This window comes from Lepidochelys olivacea (assembly GCF_965140295.1).
Source record: "Lepidochelys olivacea isolate rLepOli2 genome assembly, chromosome: 3".
NCBI classification, from domain to species: Eukaryota; Metazoa; Chordata; order Testudines; family Cheloniidae; genus Lepidochelys; species Lepidochelys olivacea.
Window position 1 is genome coordinate 93,344,124 of NC_140413.1, and position 12,154 is coordinate 93,356,277.

The 12,154-nt window shown below is 41.9% G+C and overlaps 1 long non-coding RNA gene across 3 annotated transcripts in view; it reads left to right on the top strand.

Moving 5' to 3' along the window:
- The window catches only part of LOC311518968, a 96,144-nt gene that overhangs the window by 27,804 nt on the left and 56,186 nt on the right, over positions 1 to 12,154 (top strand). For 2 of the 3 annotated variants that reach the window (XR_014711162.1, XR_014711164.1), the window contains exon 4: positions 4,934 to 5,090. This is a non-coding gene — a long non-coding RNA (uncharacterized lncRNA). Of the gene's footprint in view, positions 1 to 4,930; positions 5,091 to 12,154 lie in introns of all 3 variants that reach the window. The other variant, XR_014711163.1, reaches the window with a different exon arrangement.

Here is a 12,154-nt window from a genome sequence, read left to right on the forward strand (position 1 = left end):
GAGCTGACACAGCAGAATAAAACTTGGCTTGACAAGAGGAGACCACTATAAGACAGGCCAAACTATTACACGTGGCACCTGGACAGAGTCCTGACCTGAACCCCTTTCATTAAAAAGGGACGTAGAGGAGCTATTCTGAATAATGGTGAATCAACAGAGATGGAGACTGAAAGGAACTCCAGTTCCAGGAAGCTTTCCTGTCCACTCAGCAATGCATTCAGGAAGCCCAGCTGGCTGACCATGAGCAGAACCAGCAGTTCCAAGTCGAAATGGCCTGGCTGCTCTCACGTCAGCCACTAGCAGATAGGAATAGGTAAGGAGTGAAGGCCCATCCATGCCCCTGTGCAGTAGCCCAGTGGTTCCTGGACTTGGCTACCAAATGACTAACCCCAGAGACTAAGACTGTAGGAGAGCTCATGGACAACATTGTCCTAGAAAAATAGCTGCAAATTTTCCCTATTGCAGTAAAAACCCGGGTCTGAATGTTTTGCCCCACATCCACTGTGGAGACAATGGAAAAGTTCTTGGAGGTCAAAATGCTCATGAGTGGGAATGCCAGTCTCTCTGTGGGCCTGCCACACTTACAATGATGACAAGAGATAACCCACCAACCCAGTGAGGGTCCTAGTATTGGCTCACCTCGAGCAACTGACCCTTTACCCCAAACACAGATCCCCACACAGAGAACCAGGACCGGCACCAGCAATCCAAGCTCATGCTTGGGGTGGCACAATTCCAGGGGCGGCATTCCGGGTGTTTTTTTTGTTTTTGTTTTTGGGGTTTTTTTTGCTTCGGCAGTTGCGCTCTCGGAGGTTTTTATTTTTGTTTTTTCTTTTTCGCTTGGGGCAGCAAAAAACCTAGACCCAGCCCTACAGAGAACAGGGCCTCAAAGACCCAGATTTTCAAGGGATGATGTCTGCCCTCCTGACGAGGGCCAGTGGTATATTATCACTGTGGGTAACCCAGGCACATCCAATGGGAATGCCCTAAGATGGAATGGAACTATCTAGGACAGGGGTTCTCAATTTTTTTCTTTCTGAGCCCCCCCAATATGCTATAAAAAATGCACAGCCCACCTGTGCCACAACAACTGGTTTTCTGCATATAAAAGCCATGGCCGGCATTAGAGGGTAGCAAGCAGAGCATTTTTCTGGTGGGGCCCCATGCCACAGGGGCTCTACCTAAGCTACATTGCTCAGGCTTTGGCTTCAGCCTCTGGTGTCAGGGTTCAGGGCCCCAAGCTTCAGCCCCATGCAGTGGGGCTTCAGCCTAACACTGGCCCACCTTGAAGGACCCCCTGAAACCTGCCTGCAGCCCCCAGGGGGGCCTGGACCCCTAGTTGAGTACCACTGATCTAGGATGCCACTTTGACCAAGCGGGTGAGATTGCGAACAAACCTATGAGACTAACCATGAGACCCTCTGTTGTCCCAATAAAAATAGGACTGAATACAGTGGAGGTATTGATAGACTTGCGGTGTGGAAAAGTTCTTCTTCAACATAACTTAATCTCCCCCAAGATCTTAGATACAGAATGATCCACCCAGATTTCCTGCATTCATGGAGAAATCCATACTTACCCAACTGCCTCCATTACCTTACAGATAGCAGACCAGGTAGGGGTGCCTCCAGATAGGGGTGGCGGGTCACCTGTCCTGGCCAATGATCCTTCGACAGTATTGGAAACATCTTTGGATGCTCCTGGGAGGAGAATCAATTCCCTCCAACCCAAACTCCTTACAGATGCATGAAGGAGCTCACCTCTGAGGATGCCTGTGATCTATTCCCTGTTGCTCAGTCCAATATTTTTGAAGTCTCACAAAGGTCCCAGAGTTTGCAAAGACAATCAAAGAAATCTCTGAAGGGAGGATGGGCCTGTTCCTGTGCTGGATCTCACTCTGGGACGCCAAAAGAGGGACTTTTCCTCAGGGTAGACACTGAGAAGGGAACATGTAAACAGTCTGCATGCTATTACTCACCCACAGACCGGGCAGAACCCCTTCACATCTTAGACTACAACATCTGGAGTGACATCTTTGACATGGTGGCAGCTCAATATGATGACCAAACACTGCAGGAATGTTTCAACCAAATGTTGTTGTCATCTCTGAACAAACATCTTGTTGGTTTCCCTACTTTGAATTATAGGCAAGATTGGAAATTGCTGGAGAGCCCTGGAAGGCTGAGACAAAGTCAACATGGCATCATCAGCAAACAAGGGAAATGTGCACCCACAGGCTAACACGGCTGCTACTCTGACACCTTATAGTAATTTCACCTAGACCACAACTAGATAAAAGACCATACTTAAAGAGTAGTTATCAATGTTTCACTGTCAAACTGGGGGGATGTTTTGCGTGATGTTCTGCAGCCATCTGTCCTAGGTCCAGTGTTACTGAATATTTTCATTAATGATTTGGATAAAGAAATGGAGGGTATGCTTATAAAATTTGCAGGTAACATCAAACTGGGAGGAGTTGGAAATACTTTGGAGGGCAGGATTAAAATTTGAAATGACCTTGGCATATTGCAGAATTGATCTGAAATCAAAAAGATAAAACTCCATAAAGACAAGTGTAAAGTACTACACTTATGAAGGATAAATCAAATGCACAACTACAAAATGGAGAATTAAGTGGCAAGGGGGTAGTACTGCTGAAAGGGATCTGGAGGTCCTAGTGGATCACAAATTGAAAGTGATGTGATGTGATGCAGCTGTGAAAAAGGAAAATGCCATCTTGGGGTATATTAATGGTATTGTCATATATAAGATATGTGAGGTAATTGTACCACTCTGCTTGGCACTGGTGAGGCCTCCACTACAGTATTGTGTCCAGTTCTGGGCTACACATGGTAAGAAAGATGTGGACAAACCAGAGAGAGTCCAGAAGAGAGTAACAAAAATGATAAAGGGTTTAGAAAACCTGATTCATGAGTAATGGTTAAAAAAAACTGGGAATGTTGAATCTTGAGGAAAGGAAACTGAAGTGGGGGTGGGCATGATTATAGTCTTCAAATATGTTAAGAGCTGGTATAAAGAGGATGGTGATCAATTGTTCTCTGTGTCCACTGAAAGTAGGACAAAAAATAATTGGCTTACTTTGCAGCAAAGGAGATTTAGATTAGATATTTGAAAAAAACCTTTCTAATTGTAAGGATAGTTAAGCATTGAAATAGGTTACCAAGGGAGGCTGCGGAATCCCTGTCATTGGAGGTTTTCAAGAACAGGTTAGCCAAACACCTGTCAAGGATGGTCGAGGGAAGAGGGATTAGATGACCCCTCCAAGTCACTTCCAACCCTAAATTTCTATGATTCTACTCAGAAAGAGTACACTACGATAGTGAGTATGGGGTGAGTTTGGACAATACATGCTATTTGGACTGTGTTTGTAGCACATGTTGGGAAAGGCACCCACTCAGAACCACAAGTGGTCAGATCTTGGTTTTAATTCGTATCTGTAAGATTGCATCCCCAAGAGCACAATGCCCCTCATAAAATAATAATGCTGATTTGTGAAGGACTTTTAATCACCCATGAGTTCGGTGTAGAGGTTGAAATTCTGTTGTTGTTTTTTTAATATCTAACTTTAGTTCTTTAAAACTCTTTGTTTTTATTTCTCTGTAAATCTGGAAATTTCGACTGCCAAACTTCAGTAGCCCCTGGACTTCAATATGACTCACTTTAGTTTAGGCATTGAAGTTTAGGCGTTCTTCAAACACTGAGTAATATTTACCTAGTCTGTTGAAATATTTTTCATGGGCTTAAGTCAAATCTTTAATCTACAATAGTGGTGGGCAGTGGATTTTGAATCTACCAAATTACATGTGTACTTTGATAAGAACTGATTTTTGACAGTTATTCTTCCCATGTCCTGCTAGTCTGTCACATCATGTAGGATAGAGCTGTTTGGATCAATAGAACCGTTTACTGGTAAAACTACTCCTAAAACAGCAAGTGCATATTTCTAAAAGTGCCTTTTTGATCATACATTTACCTCCCTGAGACAGTAAAAATTGACATAATGCTGGTTTCTCATGAATTAATGAACTCTCAGAAATGTCTGTCCTGAACTACAGATTTAACCCTCATATAATGGAGTTTGTAATTGAAATAGGTAAAGAGAAATTTGCAGGAAACTACTTAAACTCCTAACAGGTATTTTGGCATATGATCACTCACTGTTTGGAGAGTTCTGCAATGCTTTAAGCTATTACCAGCAGGAGAGTGGGTTTGTGTGGGGGGGGAGGGGGGAAGTGAGAACCTGGATTTGTGCTGGAAATGGCCCAACTTGATTAGTATACACATTGTAAGGAGAGTGATCACTTTAGATAAGCTATTACCGGCAGGAGAGTGGGGTGGGAGGAGGTATTTTTTCATTTGTTGTGTGTATATAAAAAGATCTTCTACACTTTCCACAGTATGCATCCGATGAAGTGAGCTGTAGCTCACGAAAGCTTATGCTCAAATAAATTGGTTAGTCTCTAAGGTGCCACAAGTCCTCCTTTACTTTTTGCGAATACAGACTAACACGGCTGTTACTTTGAAACCTTTAAGTACTGCGTTTCACTAAAAAGAATATTGATATATATTCAGTGGAAAAACATGGACTTGGTTCCTAATCTGTTCCCAGAGTATAGAATGTCTCATCTTTGAGAATATACAGTTTATGAATGTGCAAAATCTCTGTCCTGTTGTGTTTGTAGCCAGAAATGTTGTACATGTACAATCGGAGAATGAGGTCTGTTTCTCCAGGGACATGTTACATAGCCATCCCAGAGAGTGTGCAGAGCATTTTCATTAGAACACTGCAATTAATGTCCTGAAAAATCACCACTTCAGTGTGTATGCATGTGCAGAGTTTTCAGGTTTCACTCTTCCTCACTGCTCTAGATCACAGAGGGTTATGTCATAGCAATCTTTCTTCCCCCAGCAGAAGAACATTGATGCAGTTCCCTCCGCTAGCCACTGACATGGCTCTGATTGCTGTCCAGATAAAGTCTTGAGAGATCAATGTGAAGCACATCTTCCTGGCCTATGAAGCAAGGGGCAGAAGAGAGGACTTGAAGTATTACATGAACCTTCGCATGACGGTATGTTGTGCTGCCATGAGATAGCCCATTAATCTATTGTAGATACTTATATGGTCCCCTCAGTCTTTTATGTGTGTATTCTCACACCATGTGGGATTAGGAAGTACTGTTCTTGTCATTTTACAGATCTATGGAATAACTGAAGAATAGTGGAGTTCTGCTCAGAACACTGAACTGCCTGCTCTCCCATCAAGTGTGTGGCTACTATTGTTGAGCCAGGGGAGGCAGTGTTTCAAACTCCTCCCCTAACGGTCCAAATGCCAGATGGCTTGGATCTGAGTAGTGGGGGAATCTCTACCTCTGAGAAAGCTCACCAGGGTTTGTACCATGTGTTGTTGGCCAACACTGCAGCCAGGGCTTGAAAAGTACACAGAGCTCACAAGCGCACACACTCAACATTAAAGCTGTATGTGTGGTGGTGTTGCCTGTAGCAATTAAAAATAGGAATACGGGATCAGGAAAACATGTGGAACGGTGTTTATTGCCGCCCTACACAGTTATGTTTCTACAAGGCTGGCCCTGCTCTGTGGCCTGCTGCTGTAAAAACACAACTGGCAGTTTATTGTCCCCATTACAGAACATCCTTCATTATTTATAGAATGTGGCTGGAAAGATGAATAACTTATTCTTTCCAGAAGCAATAAGAAAGTGATAACACTTCCCTTTAATAATCAGCTTCTCTCTTAACAAGAGCCTGATGCCTGCTCCTCCAATCCTAGGGTTTCATATCCAGTTAGATAGAGCAGATTGCACCACCATATTTATTGGCTGCCACAGGTAAAGGATGGCTTTTCATCTGCTTCTATTTTCCACTCTAATGTTCCTGTCAGTCATAAACAAAGCATTCCTTGAAACAAATGACTTCAGGTGCTCAGTTTCTTTTTGAACAGTGGTGCAAGTATTCAAGCATGTGTCCTCTGTTTTCTACCACCTGATAACAGACTCAAATGACAATTCTTTTTCCCAGTGCTTTTGAGATTCCTTGGCTGATTTCTTTTAAAATGGTATTTCTTAAACATTAATGTTAAATAAAGAAATAAATGCACAGTGGTGCTGTGAGATTAGCTATATAATGAGATATCATAAAGTATAGGTTAAGTCATGAAAAATCATCTACAGCCAGTTCAAGCTCTCATTCCATGCTAGTGGTTCCCTTCTCCAAGGCTAAGAACAGAAGCTTCAACACAATATTCTAGTCATCCATGCAGAAACAAGAGGCTTCTTCGGCAAATGGCACTGGGACATTTCTTCATTTCCAGATAAAGAATCTTAGCATGTGGAGTTGTACTTTGGAGATACCAAACAGGGATCCCTGTACCATGCAAAGGACATTATGAATAATTGAAAAAAATTGACAATGAGTGGCTCTTTTCTCTCCTGGGGAAGGGCAAGCTAAAGGAGAGAATTCCAGTCCAAACATCAGGGTAGTGGTTTTATAATTTGCTTTAACAGTACATTTAAAAACAAAAATGTTAGCTTAAGAAGCACGGTTTATGGTTTGAACCAGTTCACCCATTGCTAACTACACAATCTATTGCATTATTCAGTGATATCACGGTAAATATTAATTTGCACTGCCTCTATATTTTAAGACCATCAGCTGAGCAGAACAAGTTTGAACCTTGCAGTAATTAGCAAAATGAACAATTTGATGGTGATGAAACATGAATGTTTCAGTGGACTAACTTCTTGAAGAAGTTAATGCTCCATGTACAAGCACTCCAATCTTGACAGCCATTCTTATAAATGGGAATTGGATTTGAAGTCTGGATTTGTTTTTAGTTTCTTGTTTGTCTTCTGCATATGTGTTAGTTTGAGGGGTTGGGAAGAGAATTTTAACCCTGCATTTCCCCCTATGTCCGAATAAATTGCTCACAACTTTGGGTGTTCTCTCCAATGTGGTCCCTCTCTCTCTTTTGGTCTGTTGGCATACTCTGTGAAAACAGCCTCATCTTTGGACTCCAAGGTGATAGCCCTGGGTCTCCTGAGTAGTGTTAGCATAAGTTTCTAGTCAGCAAACTCTTTCATGCTCCTGGCTGGGTAATGTGCCTGGTGTAGATTACCTCAAAAAAAAATTCCTTTCTACCTGCCCCGCCCCCTGCTTCTTCTGAAGTGATGACTGATTTCCAAGCTAGCTTCACTGAAATTGCTTTGCATCATGGGAAAAGTGACTCAATAATGACCTTGTGGGGTTCCATGTTTTTCTTAGTGATTTCTATACCAAACTGACTTAATTAAAAACTTCTTTTTTGTAAAGTAGCAGCTGTGAAGGATGGATTGTGGTTAAGGCAACAAGACTGGTTTAGGAGATGTGGGTTTAAATCTGTGGAGTGCAGTATGAGCAATGACACATTATCTTAGTCTTTCTTCATGTCTGCTTATTACAGTTCCATCCTTACTGAGCCATTCTTGGTGACTATTGCCAGCTGAAGTGTGGTTAAAGTTGCATTATAGGGGTGGAGTGTATCTTAGCTTTGTATTTCCTGGCTTCCAAAGGTGTATGTTTGGCTACCTCCCTCATTCTGGAAGGGCATGAGGCACCGATGTGCAACTGTAACTCTGTGTTAATGGAGTTTTGGGAGTTAAGTTAAAGTGGTACAATCAGTCAAGTGTGGGCACACTTATAGCTACATAGCTTATTTCCAAAAGGAATTGGGGACTCCACCAAATCTTCATTCTCTGCTCCATATATTGCAATGTGATATTGTATTGGTTGGTACTGGTTGTTAGGTACAGTTACACAAAGTTCCAGAAGTACAAGTGCATATAGTATTGTATAAACATATATAGAATCTGTGATGGGAGACCCCAAAGGTTTGGAGTAGAGATCTGGTCAGATAGATCTGGTCAGATAGGCTTTCTAAAAATGTGGATGCTTATCTAAATATGTGGAGGACCCACAACCCTCCTACCTCATAACCACTTGTGCCCCTCCCCCACTACCAGCAGTCCCTGGTTCCCCCTCTTCCATGCCTATGAGTGTCATCTTCGGGAGGTGACAGGGATTGGGCAGTAAGCTAAGCAGTCAACTCTTTTCATATGTCTGACACTGGAGAACAGGCTTGTTCTCCCCGGTCCCTTTTTCGTATAGCTCTCTGCATTTCTCTGTCTCCTCACTACCTGTTACATCACATCTTCTATTTCCCTTCATACTCTCTTCTTTCTCCATCACCCTGCCCCCCTTTTCCCCAACCTCAGGGACAGGAGAGAAGCAGCTGGTGCTGTAACTGTCTTGCTTATGAAATCCACTGCAGGAGTGGCACATCCACAGTAGCTGGAGCAGTTGTCTGGACTGTTCAGAGGGGAGAAGTGCGGCCATGATATCATTCTATGTCCCCACCACTCTTAGTTCCCAACAGCCTGGGACCACAGAGGGATTTTAGAACTAATTGTACTGGGAAAGCTGGAGTTTCCACCCTCCTTTCCATATACTAAATTGCTACAGTTTTTCCACCTGCAGTTGTCTCCTTTTTTCTAGCGGGTTACAGCTGAGGCCCTGAAAAACTTGTGAATTTAACACAAGCACAGATAGCCACAACATTATAAATGCATTTGTGGACTTAGTGCTGGTAGTTTGTAATTGGTCCATGAGGGACCTATCTATCTCTATCATGTGGGAGGAGTGTGGATGGTAGCATGCTGAGCTCTTGGGGTAGTCTTGCCAGAGAAGCAACTTTCTCTTACTCACCACGTGCTCCTCTATGTACTAGGAAGAGAGAGCCTGAAGCAAGTTGGCCTGGTGCAAGACCTGAGGCCTGAACCAAAGTCAACAAAAGTTACTCTATGAGCAAAAGTCAGGCTCTGTCAAAAGCAGACACTTGCCTGCAAGTTCAGTGTTGGGTACATGAACTCAGCACCGGTATTGATATCCAGTGTGTTTTAACAATGCTATGTAAACACGGTCCAGCAAGCCAACACAAGGACACCCCAACCTAGCACATAAGATGATTCGACTGAAGTGATATATGGTGATGTTTGTAGCATCAGGAGAAAGGAACAAGGGAATGTAACAAACTCGGTCTATAAATCTTGCCTTGCCTTAACCCTTTGCTGGCCTAGAAGAAATCAGAAAGTCCTGCTGCTTACTAAACTGGTCCATTGTAACGGGCATACATGTGCTAGTGTACCTGTAGCACATATAGGGAACTAGGACAATCCTTTGTTAACCATAAACCTGGCTGAGCACCTTTGCCACTCAACCGAGCCTGTAGTTTCTTTGAGCAGTTCGATCGAAGTTCATTGGGTTGGCTACCTGGCCAGAGCCGGTACAGAACACAGAGAGAATGCACATGCAGCTAACAATTGAGGACACTCTGTATGATTTGAAGTGATGCTAATAGGCTTTGAAGGACATCCTAGCCACCTGGACTGTAATATTTATGGTCTTGATATAGGACCTTGTGTTTGATGTGAAGTTAGGTGATATGGGTCTTCCAAAGGGGTTCAGAAACCACTTGTTAGGGTTTTAGACTTAAATTCAGAAAAGCAGGAAATTTAAGAGTTAGTGCTGAAACTATATTTAGCTCTTGAGTGGTGAGCCTATAAGCTTTGCCTTATCTTATATACAATGTGTGTTGTGATACATGGGCATGGCGGAATAATTCCTGAACTTTGACTTTCCTTAGATTTGTGGAGTTTAAAGCAGTTACTCAATAAAATGTGGGGAGGGTTTGCCATAATAGATCACATCTGAGCTCACCATCCTGCCAATTCACCATCTTTTCAAAACAAGAAAACACAAAGGATTTGCACAATTACAATGTTAAAATAATGGATTGTGACTTGAAAAATGCAGAGGAGAGAATCCAATTACTGAAGCTTGGGAAGCTATTAGGCAAGTATGTCAATTTTATTCCAGCAGAAAATAGGGGTTCCCTTTAAATGGTAACTTCTGGAGTTCACTGTAAATCATCTTACCTACAATGCATTGAACATTTATATTGGAACTGTTCCTAGTGCTGATTCATTTGACCTATTCACTTAAGATGTCTGGAACACTTTACCAAGACATTGGACAGTAAGTTCAAACATTACAAAGGTATGACTTGCCACAATTTTAAAACAAGTAAGGCTAAAGACCTCTTTGTCAACTTTAAACATAAGACAACTAGAAGGAAAAAAAATGAAATTGAGTATTGTCTTCATTTTGGAGGACTAGGTAGAGTTTCAACTTTAGCAATTTTCCTTTTGCATACAAAAACTGGTATTTTTGTGAGCATTCAGTATAGTCCAGTGAGATGTCTCCATTTCTGCCAGCTTTTTGCAGCAAAACAAAAAACTTCATCCTGGGAGCAAAATGGTGAAGAGACTTGTCCTAGGTGAAAATTACCATTTTTCATAGTGGAAGTTATCTCATCTATTCAGGAAAAAAGGCCTTTTCACCTTTAGCTTAAACTTTTTCTTTCCACTTGTGAAAACTATTTTTTATTTTTGAAAATATTGGGACAAAAGATGTGATAGATTCAAATTCACAAGAATTATTCAAGTCAAAGCTTGACAAGTATCTTTATTTTTTTATTCTCATATTGATCCTGGCACTGTAGCATTTTATTATCTCTCAAAATAAAACATTTATCCTCCCAAAAGCCCAGGGAGGTGTGGAAGTATGATTATTCCCATTTGACAGGTTTCAGAGTAACAGCCATGTTAGTCTGTATTCGCAAAAAGAAAAGGAGTACTTGTGGCACCTTAGAGACTAACCAATTTATTTGAGCATGAACTTTCGTGAGCTACAGCTCACTTCATCGGATGCATACTGTGGAAACTGCAGCAGACATTATATACACACAGAGATCATGAAACAATACCTTCTCCCACCCCACTGTCCTGCTGGTAATAGCTTATCTAAAGTGATCATCAAGTTGGGCCATTTCCAGCACAAATCCAGGTTTTCTCACCCTCCACCCCCCCACACACAAATTCACTCTCCTGCTGGTAATAGCCCATCCAAAGTGACAACTCTACACAATGTGCATGATAATCAAGGTGGGCCATTTCCTGCACAAATCCAGGTTCTCTCACCCCCTCAACCCCCTCCAAAAACCCCACACACAAACTCCAGCAGGATAGTTGGGATAGGATAGATGGGAGTCTTACCAATTTAATTTATGTATTAACCAGTGATTTGATTTCCCCGCATTTGTCTCTGGAACATAATAGAAAGTGGCACTTCCTAGTCAGGAAGTTATTTTGTACTAAATCCTTCATTTTGTGACTGGAATTCTTTCAACCAGATTCTGTCAGTTTTACTCATGTTGAGTAGAATCTTCTGTTACCAGTAATCTCATGCATTTCCGTGGGACTACTCATGGAGTAAGGTGCCAGCTGGTATAAGAAAGGGTGGCAAAATCTAGTCATTAGTCTGAGTGATTAAAATGAGTATGGATCCTTTAAGCCCGTGTTATCTTCATAGAAATGGTGAAGAATTTGTGAGAGGTTGGGCAGTTCTGCAAAACAACAGATTTTGTTTTTAAATAAACAAATATTTTCCAACCAACCTGGCCTTTATTATACTTGACCTGTTACCAATAGTAAGAAACCCAAAAGTAACCCTTGTGATATCAGCTAGTGCTTGGAATTTGGTATTCCACCCGATATCTGTTTTACAAACGATCTTAAATTCTCTCATACCCCTCCCTCTCAGGGGTGGAGCTATTGGCTTAGTTTTCTTCCTAACTTTCCTTCTTTCTTCTTGCCATTGTGTTCAGTGGGTCTTTGGCATCTAGGAAGTCCTGAACTGTTGTTGTAACTCTCTCAAACTTCTGCATCACCTTTGGTTTTAACCTTTCTGATTGTAAAAGTAAGTATAGTTGTGTTCTATATGCTGATAATGGAAATAAAGGGGAAACAACATTTTATGCAACATTGCCAAGCACAGACTGATACTTTAGTGCATTTGATTTCCAAATGCTGCTGAGCAGGAAGTGGCTGACTGCAGTTCTATTATTTGTGCCAGTTTTGAGCATCTCTTCGACATCCTTCCCACCAGCAGCACATTGCTTTACAATGTCTGTTCACTAAATACTCAGTAATTACTCCTCTGAGCTTGGTGACGATGAATGTGC